We start from the raw sequence: 24,917 nt of genomic DNA on the forward strand, positions 1-24,917 counted from the left end.
TTACTGTAATAAAGAGAAAGCAACCAAAATAAATAGGATGACAAGAAGGTTATGAGTCCGAATAGGACAGAGGAAAAAGTTGAAATTCTTTGTATTTTACCTTGATTTCAAAGCATTTGATATATTTATACAGGAAGTAGATACTTTCTACTGTTACCAAGTATAATAAATCCTTTTGACGGTATTCTTGGAAGTGATTTATAGATTAAAAAAATTGGACTACATTCATTAATTACATGTATTGTGGGTATTCCCACATTGTAGCAGATGAAAACTGATGAAAAGTATTTTGTGTTAATTAATTTAAATATTTGTAGAAAACAAACCATTTATAAACATCAAACTGTTATAAAAAAAACACATGTGATGCATTGCTTAAAAACACAGGCATTTTGTTATCAAATTGTTAATGGCATGCGTCCAAGAAGGGTTTTAGTTAACTGTGCACTCATAGTATTCCTGGTCTTGCTGATACTCTTTTCTAGGGAATATATCAATTTCTTTGACTGAAACATTTCTCAGTCTCCAACTTTTTTCTCCTGCATGTGTAGACTCATGGGTTTGCTGGTGCACACACACACACACACACACACACACACACACAGTCAAAAGAAAGAGAGAGAGACATAGTTTCTTGTCTTTTATTTCTAGGAAAGTATTTCTTGCCCACTCCCACTCCCCAGCTGACCACCGAATCTGGCTTTAAAACTCATTTTCTGGAAGAGTTCTGAGATTTTTAACCAAGCTCAGGGACACTTCTGCTTTAATTTTGAATTGTCACATTCCTCATGAATAAAAAAAAGAAATTAATATTTTTAGTGAATTCGTGAAATTTTAATTTATTTAAAAATAATATGATACAACTTGGTTGTGTAAAACTCATAAAAATTTGATTTTTTTTCTTTCCTTCACAGAACTTCATTGAATTATTTGTCCTTATATTAGCAAAATATTTTAGACATTTACAGTTAAGTCTAAATAACCATACACACACATACACACATGTTATATATATACTTTAAAAATATCTCACAAAAAGTCATTTGCGTACATGATTCCAGGACTCTATGAACTTCGATTTATACAACAAAAACCATGACTAACTTTTTTTTTTTTTTTTAATTTCAATGCAGTTTATTCAGGAACCTTGAACAATCATCTGAACCTGGGGAAAGCCAGCCCACAGCTTAAATAGCCTCTGGGTAGCCAACCCCAGCATGCCACGTGGGCAATGCAGATAGGTCCATGGTCTCCTTGGTTTGCCTGTGGTATATATGCAAGATTAGAGTCTCACAACAGCGTAATGCAGCCATGACCATTCAGGCCTTTAGAGCCATTGAAGCAGGACAGTCTCCCCAAGCATGGTTGGCTACCATAAAAAGCTAAAATGTTATGCTCAGGATGCAAGGCTAAGCACTGCACTCAGGGTCAGCCTCTTTCGACCCAGAGAAGAGCATGTCTGATTGCATGTGGGTTGATGCCCCAGGTCCCACCTCTGAGAAAAAGGTATCGGACGGGTCTGATGCTCTTTGGGTGGATGACACCTAAATGAACATCAGTACAAAGTCCCAATTTATTTCTAATATCAGAGATCAGACCTCTACTCTTGCCTGATGCATATAAAACAAAAAGAGGGAACTGTAGAGAGCTGCGTAATGCCGAGCCTTAAAGATGGAGCTGGTTTCCGCCTTCCACCTTCCCGATGGTGAGTGCTCTCTGTCACAAACAACTCCAAATTTGGCTAAGGCTGAAGATCTGGCTTGCTTCCATGACTAACTTTTTAAAGAGAAGTTAGCTTTTAAATCCTACCCATCTCTGTCAATAATGAGCCATAGGATGTCTCTTTTTAGAGTCACAGTGAGAATAAAGCTGCATGACATTAGTGTAGACATTAGGTTACTGTCATCACATGTGTAAGAATTCTGACAGTCTCCAGGAGCTGGAACAAGCAGAGAATCATTTTGCAAAGCACTTCAATGAGAGCCAAGCCCTCCAAAACAGTGAAATAATGTTTCTATTGGCTTCAGTCACAAAAGTCATGGTCAGTTGTTTTAGTTATCTCTACAACATTATAAAATGTTTGAAAGAATGTAAACAAATAAAACATTTTCACAACTGTGAAAATATTTTTATAGAGGTGATGACAAAATACTCTTTTGTTGTAGTTTGTAGAAGTTTGACTCCTGGGTATGGCATTTAAGCCCTTTACTAATGAACTTAACCTATAACCTTTGAAAAATATGCTTTAAAATGTTCAACACTTAATATTGATCATTCTGTAGCATTTATTGCATTACTGTAGTGAAAGAAGGTCTGCAAAGGCCTCCACAGAGGCAAATAAGCTTGACCTCTTTTCTTCCAATGTCTTGAAATACTAATACATTTTATTATGTATTTTTTTTCCTAAAAAGAATTGAAAACCAAATATCCTGCTTCAGTGGATACAACATAAACGTAAAATCAGCAATGTTTAAAGTAGGCTGCATGAAAGACAGTATCTACAATACTAATCCTGGATCCTCTTTTTGCGACTATTTGTTTTTATTTATGAAAGTCTTGGGGCCATTTTCTGTGCCTGGGACTAGAGTTTTGTTAGATACTCTATGGCTCTTGAGGGGAACATTATCTCCCTATTGGCATAATTCTAAGTGAAATAATGTTTACACACAAGACACACACATACACATACACACAAGCCAGTCATAGTGAGGGAGAGAGAGAGAGAGAGCGATGACCAGCCATGAGAAATACCTGACCACATTTCTGGGAAGCTATGATGCGGGAGTGCACACAAACTCACAGTCAGAATGGGCCTTGAGGGAACAGGAGGCAGTGGAACTCCATCCAGTAAAGGTACAACAGAAGGTGAATATTTGTTTCAGTTGAGCCCCAGAATGTCCTCTGAACTCATTGAATCTGCACCACAAGCATCTAAGAAATCACAATTGATAACAATCAAAGAATGTTCAGATGCTTTAAAAAAAATGTTATTTACTGTAAATTTCAATGGCTTAACTCCTGTAGCCAGCTGAAGATAGTTTGAGTTGCTAGAAATTGTCCTTATCATCTTATATGAATAAAAGATTAATAGAGTAAAGCTGGTAAAACTGTTATAACAGTGGGATTATACTCCAAATATCTGTAGTGCTTCAATAGCGTTAGAAGCTTCGAACCTTGTTACTAATATTGTTACTAACTGTAGGACTGTAGGCTTAGATTTTCACCAAACCTACTTTAGTTAGGGTTTTTAAGCAACTTTACCTCCCTTCCAATCCCACTCCCCTTGCAATATTAGGTAGAAGAATAGTAGGGAAAAGGCTGTAGTTCTCTTCTATCTACTTCCTGCTGATTAGGGTCAGTAGATCATTAGTGTACTAGCAGACCCAGTCTTTGGAATACCAGCAGTCCAGTCCAAAAGCCAACATGGAGTAGCATCACAAAGTCAGAGAAAGCCAGAAAACTCAGTTAGATTGCCCAGAGAAGCTCTCCGGAACGTTTCTCTCTACAAAGTCACGTGTTGAAGTATGAAGGGCAACACAGTGATGTCGATCCAAAAAGTGACATCTCAGTCTGCATGGGGCTCTACTATGTTCTCTCCTCAAAGTCGATACTTGGTTGTTCTCAGCAGGCCAACTTGACACCTCTCGTATGTGAGGGGTCACAGTAAGATATCATGTGCCCAGCTTACATCAAAACATCACATGACAAAGAAACCAGAACTTTCTACTTCACAGGACTCCAGACCTTAGCACAAGTCATGTCTAATTTGAACCAAAATAAAAGCAAATACTGAATCTATCAGAGTTCATAGCTCTGGGCAAGTTCCTAAATTCACTAACCTTGCATTTTGGCTCCTATATTTATGTGTCTGGATGATTTTATTGGTAACTGAGATGTGTAAACCGAGCATATGGTGTTTGTGCTTAAGACCTACCCAGTGAGTAGCGAGCAGGCTGATAAAGGTTTCTACTGGCGTGTTCCTGTAGTCTTCTCTGGTGGATACCTCACAACAATTAACATGTTTAATTGAGAGATGTTTGTGTTCACATTTAATAACAGGTAAATAGCTTCCTCTTGTGAGCTTGAATTAAGTTTTTAGTATTATCTGAAAGAATGAATGGGTAGTTCCTTGTTTTCTGTATGTAGAACTAGCCACAGTCTAAATGTGTTAATTGTCTAAGTTCTTTTTCATAATTGTGATATAATTCTTTCCTTTCTTAAGACATTGGAAAGGGAACATTTAAATTCAACTTCAATAAATAGTCGTACGGGCTGGGGATGTAACTCTGTTGGCAGAATAATCACCTACAATGCAAATAACCTATAATTACTTAGCATTGTGTAACCAGGTGTGATGGCATAAAAATGCAGCCCGTTTTTTTTGTATTGTACTGGCAAATACTGAGTGACGAGAAGTTCAGGTTTTTTTCTTGGCTACATCACAACTTCAGCTACACAGCCTTAGCTACACAGGACTCTGTCTCTAAGCACAAAATAACATAGCTATTTTTTTGTTAATGTTCACAAAAGGATGTATCATTGACCCTAAGCATCATGAAAATAAAATCCAGCTGGTGGCTGAGTGAGTAGAAGGGATCTCATGTGCAGAGGTGAAGAAGGTATGCTGTTTGTTCCTACATTTTTCTTTTCTTTTCTCTTCTTTTCTCTCTTTCTTTCTTTCTTTCTCTTGAAAGACCCTGAGAACACAAACTTTGGAATTGCCTTCTGTCAAATGATTGCTGACTAGTATATTTCCTTCCTTCCCTATTAACCAACTGCAAAAGGAAGAAGATATCATTCCATCTTTTCTGCCTTGTCGTTTTGTTTTTATTTTTTTTCTACATCTAACATCAAACAAAGTTCCTTATATTCAAGGCTAACAGAAAGAAATAGGATCAAAAAAGAAGAGAAAAAAATGAATGGAACATCATGAAAATATCCTCAAACAAATACATGCAAATATCTTAAATCTTAGAAGGCATTTGTGTTACCTCATAGAGTGAAAAGGATATTCATGCCTCGGGATGAGTCAAGAATCTTGAGATGAGAGACTATACCTTCTGATGGACTTGATAATAAAATTAATCTTTATAAAAGGGCTGTTCAAGAAATCAGTGTCAGAGGTATTGTGATTGTGTATAGCAGTGACATGGTCTCTTTAAAGTGGGAAAAAAAAGCATAATGCAAGAAAAATGGTTAGTCAATATGAGCTAGAAAAGGAAAGGGGATGCATGAATCTCTGTCTCTCCTGAAAGATCATCACTATCTGAATTTAGTCACTAAGCCAAGATGACTTTGGACTTTTGCTTTAGAGCACATAAGAAAATCATGGGATTGGCCTCAACCACAACATTCACAGTAATTTGTTAAACCTCAATTGAAAACCATTATAGCAACAGTAGACATTTTAACACAATGTTGGCTTGCACTAGAAGCACAATGCAGGGATATGATGTTCCAGCAGTATCCAGAATAGGTGAAAAGGAGGCATTTAGTTTTATTTCATTTTATTCTCTTAAGAGATGCAAATAGACTCCTGATAAAGAATCATTTCTGCTTCACTGACGCTGTCCTTTCTCTAGATATTTGCTTCTCAGTTTTAAAAGACAAACTAAATGTTAATGTTTTAATCTTTACCTTACTTTCTTGCTATAATCAAACACTTTTTGGCTGTTGAAGGTGCTAGCCTATGTAAATCCCAACTCACCAGCAGCTGAGACACATTATTTCTTCCCACTTCTGCCATACTTTGCATACAGTCTTAGAAGAACATATTGCTTGACTTCTTTATATTTATTTTTGTCTAACTCATAAAAAAGGCAAGTAACCACTTACTCAAAAATATGCTTTTCTGGGTTCTGAGAGAGACCTTACTTCACCACATTAAAGAGGTGTTAAGAAGAATCCCCATATTAAGAAGAATCCTCCTGTGTTTGGGTAAAGAAGCTTACTGAGAACGGACTACCTTTGTTTAACACAAAGAAGTTGCTTCTCCCCATGGTGACCTGCTTGTCTCACACAAAGGGGGTGCATAGTTATTTGTTCTTCACATTGTAATTTTAATTTTTGGTTGATTTAAAAGGCTATTTCTTTAAAATGCTGCCACGTTCAACATTGTTACAGTCTTTATGACCCTGGATTTTGCATAGACACATGTATATAATGTAATGCAGAATATTAAAAGGCAGAAAGCACAGTAAAAACCAATTTTATTTAGGTTCTTAAAAGTCCTTTTCAGTAGAAAGAAAGAAAACAGGTGTAATGAGATGCCTCCCAGAGGCAGCTGTTGGAGTTCCATTTCTAATCATGTGTACTCATCTGAATTTCAATATCCCCCTGAGCGAGGGTCACTTCACATGTAAGATGAGTCAGAGCTGTTACAAGAATTACATTGATTCGGATTTTTATGACTCTTAACACAATTTCTGTGCTCAAAAGTGATAAAAGCAGCCAACTCTTATGCTCCACATTTAATTCTATTGCTTTAGGAGGCTGATTCAGGAGGGTTGCCACAAGCTTGAAAGTATCCTGGATTACTTATCGTTTCAAAGTGGAAGAGGCTACATTGTGAGACCCTGTCTCAGAAGAACAAAATAAAACGTCAACAGCAAAGTATCCACTAAAATGTACAACACACAGACAGACAAAATACTCCTTTGGGTCTTGGCTACAAGACAACCAAAGAAGCAGTGGTTGTGATCAAAATGGCTGGAGCCATGTGCAGCCAGTCTACCGCTCAAACTGTACCTGGAGCATGCCCAAGGACATGAAATCAGTGGCCGGCTCGTTGATCACCTGCCTCTGAGCGGGGGAGGGAAGCAACCTTGCCAGGCCACAGAAGAGAACAACACTGCCAATCCTCATGAGGCCTGATAGGCTAGGGTCAGATGGATGAGGAGAAAGACCTCCCCTATCAGTGGACTTTGAGAGGGTCATGGGAGGAGATGTGGGAGGGAGGTTGGGATTGGAAGGGAATGAGGGAGCGGGCTACAGCTGGGATACAAGGTGAATAAACTGTAATCAATACAAAAAAAAAAAAAGAAAAAGAAAAGAAGTTTGTCACTCAGAGCATTGTACCACTGCTGCCGGGCACGTAACTGCATCTTTGACGATTATGTGCTTCCCAAATGTAAAGCTGCACGAGTGTGTGTGCTTTGCCATTCATAGCAAGGCAGTCAGGAACCTATCTCTTGAAGCCCTGAGGAACCAAATATGTCCACCGTGATTTATACCTGCTGGTGCTGTATCATGACCTCCACCAAGTCCCTAATAAAGACATCAGGCTTTGCTGACAGAAGGACTGATAAAAATGAACATTTTGGACAAATAAAATGGAAGTTATACATTTAAAAAAAATTTACAGACAAAATCTACAATGATAAAATAGAAATTACAAACAGACGGGATTACAGAAACTGGATGGAAACAAAAAAGCTGAAGTAGGATGGCGACCGGGAACGCACTGAGGCAAACAATAGCAATAATTCCTCACCTAGCCCAACAACAAGGGCGGATAGGCCAAACTAGCGCGGGACATACGAGAATGAAATAGAAGGAAGTGGAGTTGTCACAGGCTGAAATGGGGATCTGAAGATCTGGTGTCAAAGTCCCGAGGGTTATTTTCATCTGAACTGTGTATCTGCTTCAAGAAGCTTTGTTTTGCTGGTATGACTTTTTGAAGAAAATTACCATTCAATTTTCTACTCTGCGTGGCTCTAAAGCACACCAAACAGAACAGTCTTTATCGAAATTTCACTTACGTTTTATTAAAGGCTCTGTACTGGTTGGGGAGAAACAGCAGAGACATCCACGAGAGGTCTACGAGGCTTTCAGTTTTATCAGAGAATGGCTTTGAGATTTAACTTATGACTGTTGTTCAGAAAACTTGCAACCTGACTCTAAGTTGGAAAAAGGGCCTCATTAATCTGCTGCAAGACCATCCTTGTGATTTTATACATCTGTCCATTTTCCTCAAACCTGTTGTTTCAGAGGTACTTTCTGAGACCAATTAGTATTTACCAACTCTCCTCTCATTTGTGGATGTTAATTTTGAATTTCAGTATTGATTTTGTTTTGTTGTTTGTATTTTACCTTAATTATGCTAAAACTAAGTTATTATTTTAATATATGGAAAATATTGTATGAAAACATGTCTATAAGTCTCAGAATCTTGGGTAGATTACAAGATCTTATGGAAAGAGGAGGACATAGATAAACCTGGAGGCGACAGAAAATCCACGAGGAGAACAACAGAGCCAAAAATATGGGCTCAGGGGCCCTAGAGAGACTGATGAATCAACCAAGGACCATGCATGAAGAGGACCTAGACCCTCTGCTCAGATGTAGCCCATGGCATCTCAGTCTCCATGTGTGATCCCTAGTAAGAGAGCAGGGGCAGTCTTTGACATGGACCCAGTGGCCAGCTCTTTGATAACCTCCCCTTGGTGAGATGGCCTAACTAGATCACAGAGAAAAAGGATCCAGACAGTTCTTATGAGACCTGATAGACTAAGGTCAGATAGTAGGGGAGAAGGACCTTTCTTATCAATAGAATAGGAGTGGGACATAGTGGGGAAAAAAGGAGAGAGGGTGGGATGAAGGGAGATGAGGGAAGGGGCTATAGCAAGAATACAAAGTGAATTAAGTGTACCAAATAATAACAATAATAATAAAGGAAAAAATAAAAACGAGAACATGTCAAATAGTTCTTCATTGGCAAGCATTTATTTAGTACTATCACTTACAAGATAGGTACTAGAACTAAGAATGAAAGAATTCATTGATTTTTACCCTCAATGTTCTCACAGACCAGTGAGTCAAACATGGCAGTTACTTGAAAACTCAGAGTGCCTGTAGATGGAGATCATTGCTCCAACAGCAATCATTTCAGCAGCTGTTATAATCAGGCAGTCTCCAAGTCTCCAGTTCCTTAGTAATGGGGACAGAGACTGTCTCTGACATGAACTCAGTGGCTGGCTATTTGATTGCTCTCTGAGAGGGGAGCAGCATTATCAGGCCACAGAGAAAGACAATGCAGCCAGTCCTCATGAGGCCTGATAGGCTAGGAAGAGGGAAGCAGAAAACCAGCCCTATCAGTGGACTTGGGGAAGAGCATGGTCAGAGATGAGGGAAGGAAGGTGGGCTTGAGAGGGACAGAAAAGGGAGGAGGCTACAGCTGGGATACAAAGAGAATAAACTGTAATTAACAAAAATAAATAAATACATTAATTTAATAAAAGATGTTGGCACAGTATGGGCCACTGCAATACTCTAGTAGAAGGCGTTATAAAGAAAAGTTACAAGCTTGGGGATGTAACTGAAAGATCTGGGGGCTGAAGTATTAAATGCAAAGAAAAGGGAGAAAAGAATAAGCTTTACAACAAAGGAGCCAGTAAAAGGATATGTGCTCAGCCTTTAAAGAATAAAGCTCAGAAAATATTTGAAGGGTAAATTTGACAGGACAGAAAAATTTTTGAAAAGATTCTCTGAAATTAACAAAAACAAACAAGGAGAAGAAAACCTATCAATTCAGTTATGTTGATAGTCTCCTTCCATTTTTCTGCTGGTGGAATTTTAAATTTAAGATATAGAAGAGATTTAGGAACAGGGTCAGGCCAAGCTGAAGAAGTGAGAGGTAAACTTTTTTATGTCATTGAGTTGTAGAGAATGTGAAGCAGCTCAAAATAAAAGAGCTACCTGTTTCTCTGGTTGGACACTCTGAGTTGGAGACATGAATGCTTGGAAGCTAGACAGATACTCCATATTTCAAGATTAAAAGCCAAGTCCTCTCACCGAAGGAAATTCACTTTCTTCATCCAACTGTAAGAAAATATAGGGGAGGTGGACCTCCCCTATTGGTAGACTTGGAGAGGGGTATAGGAGGAGATGAAAGAGGAAGGATGGGATTGGGAGGAAATGGGGGAGTGGGCTACAGCTGGGATGCAAAGCAAATAAAATGTAAATAATGTAAAAAAATAAATATTAATTATAAAAGAAATTATAGAGCTTGCATCAGAGGGAATGGCAAGAAAAGGTGTCAAATTTTCATGTAGGTTAAACATTTTTTTCTTCAAATATTGTTGATAAGAAAATATTTTCTTTCCTATGTAGAAAATGTATTGAAGTTAAAACTCTATTTACTAATGTAGGCATAAGTAAACTCACTGTGTGTGGCCCCAAGTTTTCTGCCAGTGTAAATTAGGTACGATAAGAGTGTATGATTTGTTTTTGTTGATGAAAAGAAGTGAAAGGTGTCACCACACTATGACATAAGAATAAGTGTTCACTGTGAGCTCCAGCAAGATTTCAAGCATGCTCTTATGCCTTGAGGCTTAAGGGCTACAGTATTGTCTTTAAAACAAAAGCAAGTTATAGAAAAAATTGCTCAAAAAAAAAAGACTTTTATTGTCCAGAAAAGATATTTTGTATAGGAGAGATTCACGGTTTTGAGGTCAGAGTTGAAAATAGGGGATAAGGTCCTATTATGTTAATAAGCACAAGTTAAAGTTATAGAAACAAACATTTGTAAAATATATATGTATTCACCAACACATTTAACCTTTAAGACATGGAGAGTTGAACAGAAGTTCCATGTGTTGATTTTTAAAATGTCTAATGTTTATGTAAACTAAGCTTATGTTTCTGCCAGTGACATCTTAACAAATCATTATATCCTTGACAAATGTAATCAACATTTGTAAACTGAATAGATGAATGTGAATCTCTGATATATTTCCTTTTTATTTTAGCTTTCAAATAAGACCAAAATTACTGCAATAAATAGAAAACAATATTGTTGTAATTCTAATGGAACACATCCCTAAATAAAATGTAACCATCTTCAAAGTTCTTTCACTTGGGACATTGCAAGTCAATGTAATGCAGACACCTTAAAATCTGCATGCTGCATAATTCATAGTAACATTATTTTTCACTTTTGACTAGAAACATTTTCAGTGTTCTTAACACTAAAATTAATCCTTTTACTCAGTGCTCCTTTCATATGGATATTGAAGTATGTGAATTACTTTAAATAAAGTCAAAATTCGTGGAGGTGAGAAGATTATATCTACTTAAAGAGAAATGGCTGCTGGCAGTGCGTTTGCAACGGGGGAGGGGAGGGAGGGCTCAACAGAGATTGTTCACTGTTATTGCAAATAGTTGTGTTTCCTTCGTTATCCAGGAACAGACGTCACTCCATAATTGTAAGATCACAGTGAGCGGATATTTCTAAAAGGAAGTATTGAACCAGATTGTGATAGGAGTGAACACTGAAAACTCATTGTATTATGATAGAATGAATAAAGTTAGTTTACTTTTAAATCATATAAGAGTTCATGTAAAAGTTGTCAATTATTATATTTCATGCAAAATTCAGTTCATAGTTTTAGTTTAAAACTTAAAATATATTCACCATTATGAGTTCTCTTCTTTCATATTCACTTTATAGTGCAACATACATTATCTATTGACTTCGTATAGAAGCAAGGAACTGAAAATAAACTATTAAGTTATGTAGTTAATTCCGCCTATCTATCATTCTATCATTTATCATCTAATTACATATCATGTATCTCAGTCATGTAATGAGCAACATCCTAGAATACATTTTCATTCATTATCCTAAATAGACAGTGGGGGAAAGCTAGACAGTAAATGATAACTCCTGTGATATATATATATATATATATATATATATATATATATATATATATATGTGTGTGTGTGTGTGTGTGTGTGTGTGTGTGTGTGTGTGGTGTATTTTACAAAATAGGAATTAGGCAATCAACACCCTTAGTTATATTCCCAAATCCTTTATCCAGAGCTAAACTTTTTATAAAGAAAAGACAAAAAAGTAAAGATTTTCCTCAATAGTATTTGACTCTTAATTTCTGCCATATATTTGTGCAGCGATGCTCATTAACATTATAGATTTGCAGAGTCTGGCTCAGTGTTATGTCTGTAATTTTTAGTTTTAAATTATAGCAATATTGTAGAGAAGATACGCAAGAGCACTTATTCCAAATTATATGTCTTTTTCCTTCCAAAAATGAGATATTAAGTGCATCCTGCCTTAGTGCTGTTGAGTATTTGCTCATATTTCTTAAAGACAGGTATTTAAATTAGTATGTTCCTTTTGAAAATGTCATTACCGAAGACATTTCATTCCTTTCATGATAACCCTTTTTCAAATAAGTCTAATAAGTAGTTCCACACAAAATTGACTTCCCTTTGAAATAATGAGGAGAAATAATGAGCAATAGATATTTACAGGTAGGAGTGACGGCAGCTACACTTGTGAATTAACAGGTTTTGGTGACAATTGCTGCAAGGAACTCACAGCAAATTCTCTAGAGCAGTCATGCTCCACTGGGTGAATAATATGCTTTGGATGTTTCCCTAAATATGTATTTACATGAATGATCATAGCAGCTATAAAAAAGACAATTATATCAAGGAAATGAGTAATACGCTCTTTACAAGTCTTGATCTGGTAGTAGCTATTTATTTAGTTTCAAAACAAGATTTTCAATGAGATTTTCTTTTTTCCTTCTTTATTTATTAAGATTTATTCAGTTTGTATCACAGCTATAGCCCCATCTCTCCTCAAGTTCCAATCCCACCCTTCCTCCTTCTTCTCTTTCCATCCCCTGCTCCAAGTCCACTGATAGGGGAGGTTCTCCTTCCCTTCCATCTGACCCTCGCCTATCAGGTCTCATTAGGACTGGCTGCATTGTCTTCCTCTGTGGTCTGGCAAGGCTGCTCCCCACTCAGGGGGAGGTGATCAAAGAGACAGACACTGAGTTCATGTCAGAGACAGTCCCTGTTCCCCTTACATACATATAAAATATATCTAATATATGTCCTGCTTACATAAATACAATCTGCTCAAGCTAATTAAATATCAAAGTGAGGTAGGAAAATAGGGCTGAGGAAAGGTATCAGGATTGTCATATAAAGAAAAAAAAAAAAGACAGAGGGATAGAAAGCCTACCCCAGACTCTAGATGCTCTATGTGCTGTTACAGAAAGCCCTTCAATGTTAGGTGTTAGAGATGGAGAGGACTTTGGGAAAGATTTCACTTCATGGGCCTTAGAGCCTTAGGTGCTTCCCAGCTCAGTGACTCAATTTCAGTTTAGAAAGTGATTTTCTCTTTTCAAGTAAATGGCTCATGCTTCTTCCCCTGGTCCACATCTTTGTTACAGGTGATATATGCATGGAAATCTCAGCTGGTACCCCCTAGACTCCTGTCCATGCCTATAACAAATATGTCTCTTGTGAGCCTGCCCTGGAAGGTATTGAGTGCCTATGCAACATTAAATAGTGTTAATGTTGATAAGAGAATAACACCAAAACTATTTCAACAATTCAATTGAATCAATTTTATATTTTATAATACATAAACATTCTTAAATAGCTATTAAACCTTTATTATAGTTGTTATGTATTCACTTTATATTATATGGACATTATTCAATTAAGTTTAAATTATAGGTAACAAATATTCATGAAAGTTATGTTTCTATATAATGGATTTTTCAAATTTACAGTGAAAAATAGATAACACTATGCCTCAGTGAGGGGCAATATTGGATGTTAGTGATACCTGTTTTCCCAACAATAATCCTAAAGTTAGACAATTATTTTTGGTTAATATTTTCCATATAATATGCCATTCATAATCCTTTTCACTCCAATTTTCCATTCTGTCTTGTCTAAGTATTATTCTTTAATGACTAACTATTATCTGCCACATATTTTTTCTTTTTTCTCGTAGACAGAAAATGTATGCATTTATGCTTCATAGCATGATTTCATATGCATATATGATATGCATGAATAACAGGGAATGGTTAGAGATAATTAATCAACAAATTCACAACTTCTTAAAATTTATATTTTAAGTCATGGTCTAATGTAGCTCATGCTGACCTCACACTCACTGTGTAGTTTAAAATGACCTTGAGTTCCTTCTCCTCCGGCCTATACTTTCCTAGTGCTGATCAAATGGAATTTTAAGTCTGCTGATTTACACATAGTCACTCATCTGATGGTTTCTCACTGTGAAAAGTCAACTAACATCAGTATTCTATGGCAAAGTTGTTTCCAGTTTTATTTAGCCAGCTGCATATAAGAACAACATAAAATGACACGGATTAAAAGTGGGAGATGCACAAATTAATTAGAACAGAAGGCAGCTTATATGTGTTCTTCACACATAATTTGCACTGAGCCTGAAGATAAAGGGAGGAAACAAGCTCTTTATGGAACAGGCCCATCGTTCGATGGACAACCTGAATTGTTCATTTGAGGCTGGCACCATTAGGCTGCCATTCACCTAAGGAATGTCAAACATTTCTCCTTCAAAGGCTTAGAGCTTAGGCATGTGCTAACCCTGTCTATAGTGGTCTGCTTTTACCAGACAGATTTTGACAGTGCAACAGTTACTGCTCTCACGAACACATGACTGTTTCTTCCCCCTCCTTTTCTTTTTCTTCTTCTTCTTTCATTTGCCACTAGTACCAGCCTACATCGGTTCCATTATTATTATTGAAAATCACTTATTTGTACTGTTATTATTGGCAATACATTTTTTGCAAGGAAATTAAGGACAATATTAAAAAGTGTTTCAGTTATGTATTTGTTTTCTCCCCTTCCCCAAGGCCTCTTACCTTGATTTTGAAGTGTTCTATACTAGAATACAAAGAACATATTTAAAATTATAAGGTAACATATATAAAGTCCAATCATCAGATTCATCAAGGTAAGTCTATCTTATTCCTTAGAATCTTTTCATGGAAAGGGTGAAGCATAGCGGTGAGGCTCTACAAAGGGGACCCCACACCCTGTAAGGAGAAGTCTAAATTCATCCCACCGGCGCTCAGGATAGCACAGAGTTCCCTAGTAAAGTTTATATAGAGCCACTGCACTGATGCAGAATTATTCTCCTACTAATGTCTCGTCTCACAATCAAGGCACCAGCTGTCATTGCCCTGAAAATAAGTTTTTACCATGAGATAATAAAAATTATGCTCATGAATTTCCCAAATTTTAGGAGAATGTTGTTTTGGCAAATACTTGCATATATTTTAACTTTAAAATATATTGAAGAAGCCCCATGATTTCATTAAAAATACTCTCCGTAGTGCTAAATGCTCCATCTAGTGGCATAATTCAGCCCTAGTGTATTTCATCACACCAGAAATATAGTAACATTTCTTCCTTTGTGTACGCTGTTTGGTTTGTGGTTAAGAAAAGACACTGACGATGTTACCCCAAACTGCACATGATACATTTTTGTTTACTGTTTGTTTGGACCTTCTTGATATATTATATTCAGAAAGTTATACCACAGACAGTAAATTAGTCACTTGTTTGATCTTCCTTTTCAATTTCTGCAATATAATAATTTTAATGCAAGAGCAGAAAACAAAATCTAATAACTTTTACTCTGTGATAAACATATGCACCAACTGTATTCATTTTCCTCTTGTTAGCTAAGATTTGTTACATTTTAAAAGTGTAAAAGGATTAGATCATAGTGTTCAGAATGTAAAAAAAAGAAAAGACCCAAAAGCCCCCTTCAGATTGATAAGACCTAGTCTATGATATTAATGATTAAAATATAAAAATGTTATTCCTCAAAGATTATGAAAAAATACATATTATCACACTGATTTATTTCTGTAGGGATGAACAAGTTTGTAACTTGTTCTAGTAACTTTGCAAAATAATGTCCTGCAGCCCAATCAAAATTTAACAATAAGAGCTTCATGAGTATATGTGAGGAAACAAGAATTAAAGTTTATGATGACATCATGACATGCCATTAGAATCCTGTGTCCATAAAATATGTTTATTACAATTTTATGAAAGTAGAGCATAGTATATTTCATCTTTAAAAATTTTACTTTGATTCGTTTATTTTTCAGCATGTGTGTATGTGGTGTTTTTGAACAAGTACCGTAGTATATATGTATAGGTCAGAGAAGGACAACCACAGGAATTAATTTTCTCTTTCCCCCATGAGAGTCCAGGGTATAAAATATAGGTATTTGGGCTTGGTGTTAGGTACCTTTACTCACAGAGCCATGTCATGTATTTCTTAAACTCTTCCTAAAAACTTTATTTACGTATTTTGTTTCCAGTTTTATCTGGGGTCATTTTTATTTTATTAGTCTTCATTGTTGGCAAATATTTTTTTTTCTTAAAGTCAATAACCATCCCTTATTTTATAAAACGGAAATGTGAGCAGAGTTGATTATGGTCGTTTTCATTAGAATTTTGTCAGGTATCATTTGGAGAAAATAATTCAGAAGGATTATTGTCAGGGATGAGATATGAACAGGTTCATTATTTCAATAGTAGAGGGAGAATACTGCAATAAAATTAAAATTAAGACCAGCTGATCTGCAAGTATCTAAAGTATCTAATTTGTGATTTGTTTGTTTTTCTTATTCAGAGAGTAAACAGAGCTCAGAACAGGAAAGAAATGGCAAAAGTCTGAGAGGCATAGCAGACTATCTCTGATGCTGCTGCTTTTCCTTTTTTTTTTTTTTTTTTTTAAGGAATTGCTTTATCTTGACTCACAGTGGGGATAGGCCAAAGTTCAGAAGCTTAGGAGGAGAACAGCTTAAGTAGGGCAGCAGGCTTCGGTCTAATCTATATCAGTACACTGTTTTTTTGGATCACAAAGAATAGACAATTTCTTCAATGCACTTTCTTTCCCACCCCTAGCATCTCCAGGATCACTGGGTTCAGATAAAAATCCAACATCATCAAAACATCTACTTGCCTTAGTAGATGTTACTAAGTAACATCTTAGGAACTCTTTCCTTGCACAATTTCTGCAACTGGGTACATTTAACGGGCTGAAACAGCTCATTTCTTGGAGAAAGTATGAACTGTTCTATGCTCTGTGCAGACCGCAAGTTCTATAGACTACAAACACATTAAAAAATACAATACGCTCTTGTTCTGAGCCCCTGAAAACTTAGGTCAATGTTTATATACCTTACTTTTATGGAATTTGCTGCTTTTTTGGCTGCTTTCACTGGGTCTTAACTGTTTGCGAAAGTACCGCGAACTGAATGTTTGGCTCTAAGCCTGTGGTGCTGCTGAGAAGTGATGTAACACTTCGAAGACCGGCCCAAATGGCAGAGGAGACATTGGGATAGGAACTTGATGGAGATGCTAGGGCCAAGGCATCGCTTCTCTCTTTGTGCTTCCCAGAAGCCAAGGGGCGAACAAGCTCTCTCCCCACAATTTCTCACCCAGAGGCGCTGTGCTGCTCCAGTCAAGGAAAGAGAGAAAAGTGACCAGGGATGTTTGAAATCACTCACAAAATCAATCTTGTATGTATTTAAATGTGATTCCTTCGGGTGTGTTCACATACTAACAGAAAACTAATACAATACTACGCAGTTTTTATGCATTCGTTTTTATGTTTCTTTGCAATACTAGGCATTTACACAAGCCCCGTTCATGGCAGGCAACATTCTGAGATGTCTCCAGTCTTTTATTTAATTTAATTTTTACTCCTTAGTTTGAGACAGTCTTTCACTAATTTTCTCATGGTGGCCCTGAACAATTGATCCTATTTTGGCATCTGAGTCTCTCTGCTGATAGCCCTTTACCAACAAACCTGATATTAAGTAGCTTTTTGGGGGACACTTAATTGGTACTAAGAGCACTATGATAATATTAACTCTTCTATTTACTATTTGATAGGTTATTCTAACAAGTTTTATTTTTGGATTAGAAAATACCTCTTCATAATTCACAAAAGGAAATATTTAGATACTGAATGTGTATTACTTGATATTGATAACCAATTTGGTGACTAATCCCATGAAATCTTAAGTATATAAGCAATATGAAAGAGTCAGTAGATTAAATTGTTATATTTACAAGTTCATGCATATGTAACAAAAATATCCATCTATTTAAGGGGATAGAAGAAGAATGGGGAAGGGAAATGACAGAATTGTATTTTAATATAACATCAAAGTTAATATAACACATATGTTTGAGAATAAGTTTAAAAAATCAATACAAGATACACAATAATCAGTATTATATAACAAGTAGAACCTTGGGCCATGTTGAAATAGGCCAAAACAAATTGTTTAATACAACTTATGAGTATCCACAAAAATATATTTTAAAATTAAGGATTCATCAATTAATTATCCTGTAAGGATTAAAATTTACATAAAATTGGAATTACAGAAATACTGGCATTTGCTTTAGTCAATTTTGTACTAGTATACATTTTTTTAATAATAACCATTATGTTATTTCAAAATTTACAAATATTATTCTATAGATTAGTAGTGATAAATCTAATAATTTGAAGAATAAGATTTAGTTCAAATTAAAGAACTCAGATCTTTCAAGTGAAGGGTCCATGATCAAGGTACAATTATACAAACACATTATTTCAAATTACGGCCTTGAAGGTTCATGATTGGGGTACTCTCCCAAAGAAGATTTAGATTTAGATTAAACAGGTCAATGAAGAGATATGATTTAGATATCAAAATTATATGTATGTCATTGAGGTGAACCTTTCTCTGGCCAAAGATGCACCTAATATCTCTAGTTAGTGAAAATGAAAGAGGTAATTACATGTGAGAGTAGAAATGCCTAACCTTTTACATAAACAGTGCTGCTTAGATTACGGGAAAAAAAAAATCTAGTATGAATTAATATAAAGCTGATAACATACTTTAATGTTGGCATTTATTTTGTGCCAAGGTATCACAAATAATGCATTGTATAAATAAGAAAATAATCTGAAAAATAACAAAAGAAAAGTAACAACTTAATTGAATAAAATATTTGAAAGAACTTGTACTTACACAGGAAATTATACTAATAATCACCATAAGTAGGAAGCAATTGTCTGTCTTCCTTTCACATAGGAAGGGGAAGTTGCTTTTCATTTTTTATAATCTTTATTTTTTCCCTTATCTAGCTTTCTTTATGATCAAAAGAAAATATTTACTGTACATGTAACCTTCCCGAATTATAGCTGACTTCAGTTTTTTTAATGGAAAACAAACCAGTGTCTTGAATAGTTAATATGTCAGGATTTTGTGCCTCCTTAACTTTAAGTCATTGAAATCAATTGAGTTGAGTGTGTCAAATAAGAGTTACTGTACACAAGTTTACTATAACTTAAAATGTTATAAAGAGCACTCAGCATCATGCCTGATTTTCACATATCACCTCTATCATAAAAATAGGAGGAAAATTTAGCCTGCCAAGAAAACAGAAACTGGCAAGTGGGTTCTACAGTGTCAACTTGCTTCAACAGAATAATGATAGAATCTTGGATTCATAGTTTTATATTTTTCAGTTGGGTAAAGAGAGGTATTAAAAATCATTAAACAGAACATATTTCAGTTTTTGATAGCAAATATGTTCTGAAATTCATTGCTCATTATTGATTTGTTTTTTGTCATGTATCCTAACTTGTTTTGACTAGGCAGTAATCTCATTCACCTTCTGCCAGAACACAGCCTTGTTTTCTGGAGTGTTAATTGTCACAAAAGAATAATAATTATGTAATTTCATGTAAATTTGAATTAGTTCCCAGACGTATGAGATGTGTCAGCATAATGAAACCTGTAGTGGCTGTATGATTTCAAGTCGAAGATTCCAAAATCATTGTTCTAATACTTGTATAGCTATAAAGAATTGTTTCTTTTAGGGCTCTTTTTACACAATTTATGCTATAAAGCAGAAGTTAAGTTGTTTTGCAGATTTACTAAGACATGCCAAACAATCTCAACTTTGGTATATAAAATTCTTGGTACATAAAACATTAAAAATCAAATTGCATTTTATATTACGATCATGTGTGCTTGTTTCAAATTTTTCTTTAAAATAAAATAATTAAAATCTAAAAATCAAAATCAAGGTTGATGATAACTTTTATCTTAAACTAAGTTTCTTGAAATAAAATATTTCCCCATACAGGGTGATATCATTTTTTATTTAACCCTTCCCATTTTTAATTTGTATGTGTCTGAGTGCTTTGCTTACATGTATGTATATACACCACATTCATGACTAGTGCTGGTTGAGGTGAGAAGAGGAGATTGAATTCCTTGAAACTAGAGCTATTAGTCAGTGTGCCCAGGTATGCAATACTGGGAACAGAACTAGGGTCCTCTGCCAGAGCAGCAAGTGTGCTTAACCATTAAACCATTCTTCCTATACCTATTTCAAGTTTTTTTAAGCCCTTCAAAACAAGTCAACAATTACAAAATAAAATGTTAAAAGTCAGAGCTTAACTTTAAATATTGAATTAGTCTTTTTTTGTTTTGTTTTGTTTTTTTTTTTTCTTTCTAATGCCTTTTGCACAATACAAGAATAAAATGATGTCAAGAGGGAAAGACTGAGTTTGGTCACAGTATATAGGGATCCAATCTAACATACTGGGATACATCAGGCACTGTCCATGGTAGCATAACGGTGAAAATGTGTTTCTTTTTTAAATTTTTTTATTACATTTTAATTAAGTTGTATCTCTGAAGTAGCTCCCTCCCTCATTCCCTCCCATTCACACCCTCCCTTCTTCTTCTCCTCCCATGCCCCTTCCCCAGTCCACTGATAGGGGAGGTCCTCCTTCCCTTCCATCTGACCTTAACCTATCATGTCTCATTAGACTGTATGCATGGTTTTCCTCTGTGGCCTGGTAAAGCTGCCCTCTTGCTCAGGGGGAGGTGATCAAAGAGCCAGCCAATGAGTTCATGTCAGAGACAGCCCCTGTTCCCCTTATTATGGAGCCCATTTGGAAACTGAGCTGCCATGGGCTACATCTTTGCAAAGGTTCTATCTTATCTCCATGACAGGTCATTGGTTAGAGTATCCATCTCAGAGAAGACCCCTTTGCCCATCCAGATTTTTTGATTCTATTTTTCTCCTTGTGGAGCTCCAGTCTCCTCCAGGTATTTCTATCTCCCCATTATTTCATAAGTTTCTCCACACTTCGCACAAAACAAAAAATGAAGAATTGCCAAAACAATCCTGTACAACAACAGATCATCTGGAGGTACCTCCATCTCTGATATGAAGCTGTACTGCAGAAAAATAGTAATAAAAGCTGCATGGTACTAGCATAGAAACAGAATGGATCAATAGAATCAAGTAGAAGACCCAAAAATGAATCCACAGACCTACGGACACTTGATCTTTGAAAAAGGAGCCAAAACCATAAAATGGAAAAAAGACAGCATCTTCAACAAATGGTGCTGGTCTAACTGGATGTCTACATGTAGAAAAATGCAAATAGATTCATATTCATATCACCCTGCAAAAAAAAAAAAAAAAAAAACTCAAGTCCAAGTGGATCAAGGACCTCAACATAAAACCAGACACACTAAATTGGTTAGAAGAAAAATTGGGGAAGAGCCTAGAACTCATTGCTCAGGAGACAACTTCCTGAACAGAAAACTAACAGCACAGGCTCAAAGATCAACAATCAATAAATGGGACCTCATGAAACTGAAAAGTGTCTGTAAAGCAAAGGACACTGTCGTCAGAACAAAAAGACAGTCTGCACATTGGGAGAGGATCTTCACCAACCCAATACTTGACAGAGGGCTAATATCTGGAAAGCTGTTTCTTAATTGGAAGCATGGACTCTGAACAGAAGCAGGATTGGAGTCTAACTAACCTGAGTGCTTAACACTTTTAGCATCCTTCTTCCTAAATCCTAAGGTAGTACTCCCAAACACTTTCACCAAATGGAAACAAAATAGTTAAACAAACACATAACCAGTGAACAACATTACATGTTTAATTTATAAAGAGAATTATGGGAAACTTGGGAATTCATGTGATCAGAATTAGGAAAACTTGATTGTTAACAAAATCAGTAAATAAATCTGGTCTACCAAGGGTCTTAAAACTTTACAAGTAATCACTGGTAACTACATCTAAGTTTGAGAACAAATAATTCAAGGTTATTTACATTTTTATAAATCCCACACAGACATTTTTTATTAATAGACTTTGCTGTAAATACTTTACAATTTATGATGTCAAAATGTTGGTATTTCACAAAGATGCACATTTTTGAGTCTGTTCCCTCCTTATGGAATATTTAAATTGTTAATCATAGATTAAAATCTTTCTTCTCATTTACGAATTAACAGTCTTCCTCAGTTTTAAGAAAACAAGTGAAAATATCTTACTTTTTTCTATGCTCTGATTTCTCTAATATTAATGTATTACACTAGAGTTCCTATGAATTCATTTTATATTATAATGTTCTACTATTTAATATCATTCTTGCTATTTGTTTCATACAAAACATATACATTGATTAATTTTTAAAGATTTATGTTATTTTTTCAAATAAATTATACATATGCATACACATGTAAATTTATTTTTTATTAATATCATCACTGTACAGTAATTGTTCATAGTGATGATTTTTATAAATTCTGTTTGTTTCAAATGTATCATGTACTTGGATCATATTCATTCCCATATTCATTCTTTCACATCCCTTTTTTTTTCTCTCCACTGTCTCTAGTTTTATAGTACCATTTTTTGAAAAGGCTATCTTTTTTCCAGTTTGCATTTTCATCATCTTTTCTTTTTTTTTAGAAAACAGGATTCTGCGAATGTAACTTCTGATTAATCCTCTATGTGCATGATTTGGCACCAGTCCCATGATTCCTTTTAAAATAATTTCTTTGTAATATAACATTAAATTAAGTATTGTAATACCTTCAGATTTTTCTCTTTTTCCTCAAAATTACTTTGGCTATGTTTTGTTTTGTTTGTTTTTGTGCTCCCATAATTGATGATTGCTTTCTTGAGGAGCAAAATCATGGAGATTTTGATGGGGACTACATAGAATCTATAGACAGCCTTTACTAATATAAACACATATGCAAAATTCGTCCTGCTAGCCTATGAGCATAGGGAATGTTTTTATGTTCTAGTGTTTTCAAAATCTTTCTTTGAAGTGTCAATTTTTGAGGGTGTGTGTTTGAGCATGTATATGAGCATGTGTATTATCATATGTGGGATTGTGAGTGTCCATGAAGGGCTAAAAATGATGGCAGATTACATACAGGTTATTAGGAGCTTAGGTTCTCTGCATGAGCAGCATCTGCTCCTAACTCCTGAGATATCTTTCCAGGCCTAAGTTGATGATTCTTTGAATATCTTTTTGTATAATATATTTTTTTTTGTGAACGCTAAAATTCTGAGACTGATACTCCAACCAAGGTCCAGGTATGGAGATAACCTAGAACCCCTGCACAGATGTAGCTCATGGCAGCACAGTCCCCGAAAGGGATCCCTGTAATGGGAACAGTGACTGTCTCTGAAATCAACTCAGTGGCTGGTTCTTTGATCACCTCCCTCTGATGGGGGAGCATCCTTACCAGGCCACAGAGGAAGATGATGCAGCCATTCCTGATGAGACCTGATAGGCTAGTGTCAGAGTGGGGAAAGATTACCTCCCCTATCAGTGGACTTGGGGAGGGGCATGGGAGGAGATGAGGGAAGAAAGGTGGGATTGTGGGGGTAGAGGAAAGGGGCTACAGCTGGGTTACAAAGTGAATAAACTATAATTAACAAAAAATTAATTAATTAAAAATATAAAAAATAATAAGAAGAATGAAACAGTCATCTATAAATATCTATAATAATATAAGTGTTATAGATGACATTGTTCAATGTAATAACCATAGTACTTGAGTGAAGTGTCAGCCTGTCTTAATTATTTTAAGGAAGACAACAGAGGGCATATTTTACACTCATAATTACAAAAGAAAAACTTGTATGGAAGGAATGAGTGTAATTTTAATACCAATGTTTAAAATTATATGACTTGGTAGACAGTTCCCTTGGAAGTGATGCCCTGAGAGCCACCTAAGACACAAGCTAGACAGTCACCGTCACAGATTCCATTCGTAAGTCTCACGTTTAAACTAAAGGTTAACATGAACAAAGTACAAAAACATTGTAATTGCTAATCTTGACTGATTTTTTGTTTGTTTTTCTCATGCATAGGAATAGCTTAAGAACAGGAAGTCATTAGTTGAACCTTGGCACTGCTGTGGTCTCTTTAAAGGCTTCTGACAGAATGTGTATCTGTAAATGCTAGTACTCCCTTTCAAACTGTATCTACTTCACCTTGTAATACCCTACATAATATGGAAAAATGTAAAGGTTGCCATAACAACCAGATAGAAAATTTAGCATCATTCATTCCGCACAACATAATATCCTCACATTTGTTTAAAAAATATTTTATAAATATCTATACTCAGCATTCTAACAGCATGGTTTATATTAGAAAGTGTGCACTCCACAATTAAATAAGACCTCTCGGATTCTGACACTATTGTCTAGCTCTACTATTTTCCCCAGGTGAAGTCACCGACCTGGTTAGTGACAGTATTATTCATGCCCCAGGCTTAAATTAAACACTGGGGAAATTCCTTCTTGACTTAGAATTTGAGGAGCATAAAAATTAGGTTAATCCTACAGAAAAGGTTCCGAAGAAAGAACTCAACATCAAAGTGGAACACATCATTCAACTTACAATACATATCGTGGGCAGCCTGTGGAACCAGAAAATAGGATGAAAATCCAGAGCATTTTGCTGCAGCAAGAAGGGTCATACCAAGTATCTAGTTCTGAAAGTAGTTACCAAAATTTATAATTTGGAAGACATCTTATGATAATTATCACTTTTCTCCTAATGAGAAAAAAAGTAAGAACTGTTTCTTCGTATAGAAAAATATGTGACTATAAAGTTAAAAAAATTTTGTAAAATTTAATATTGTTAATTTATTTAAACAATAGAATCAATAAAAAACTTAAATTAAACTAAACGTTATTTATATAAAAAAACATAGCGAAATTCATTTTTTTCT

The sequence above is a fragment of the Meriones unguiculatus genome, chromosome 16 (genome assembly GCF_030254825.1).
Source record: "Meriones unguiculatus strain TT.TT164.6M chromosome 16, Bangor_MerUng_6.1, whole genome shotgun sequence".
Taxonomy (NCBI): domain Eukaryota; kingdom Metazoa; phylum Chordata; class Mammalia; order Rodentia; family Muridae; genus Meriones; species Meriones unguiculatus.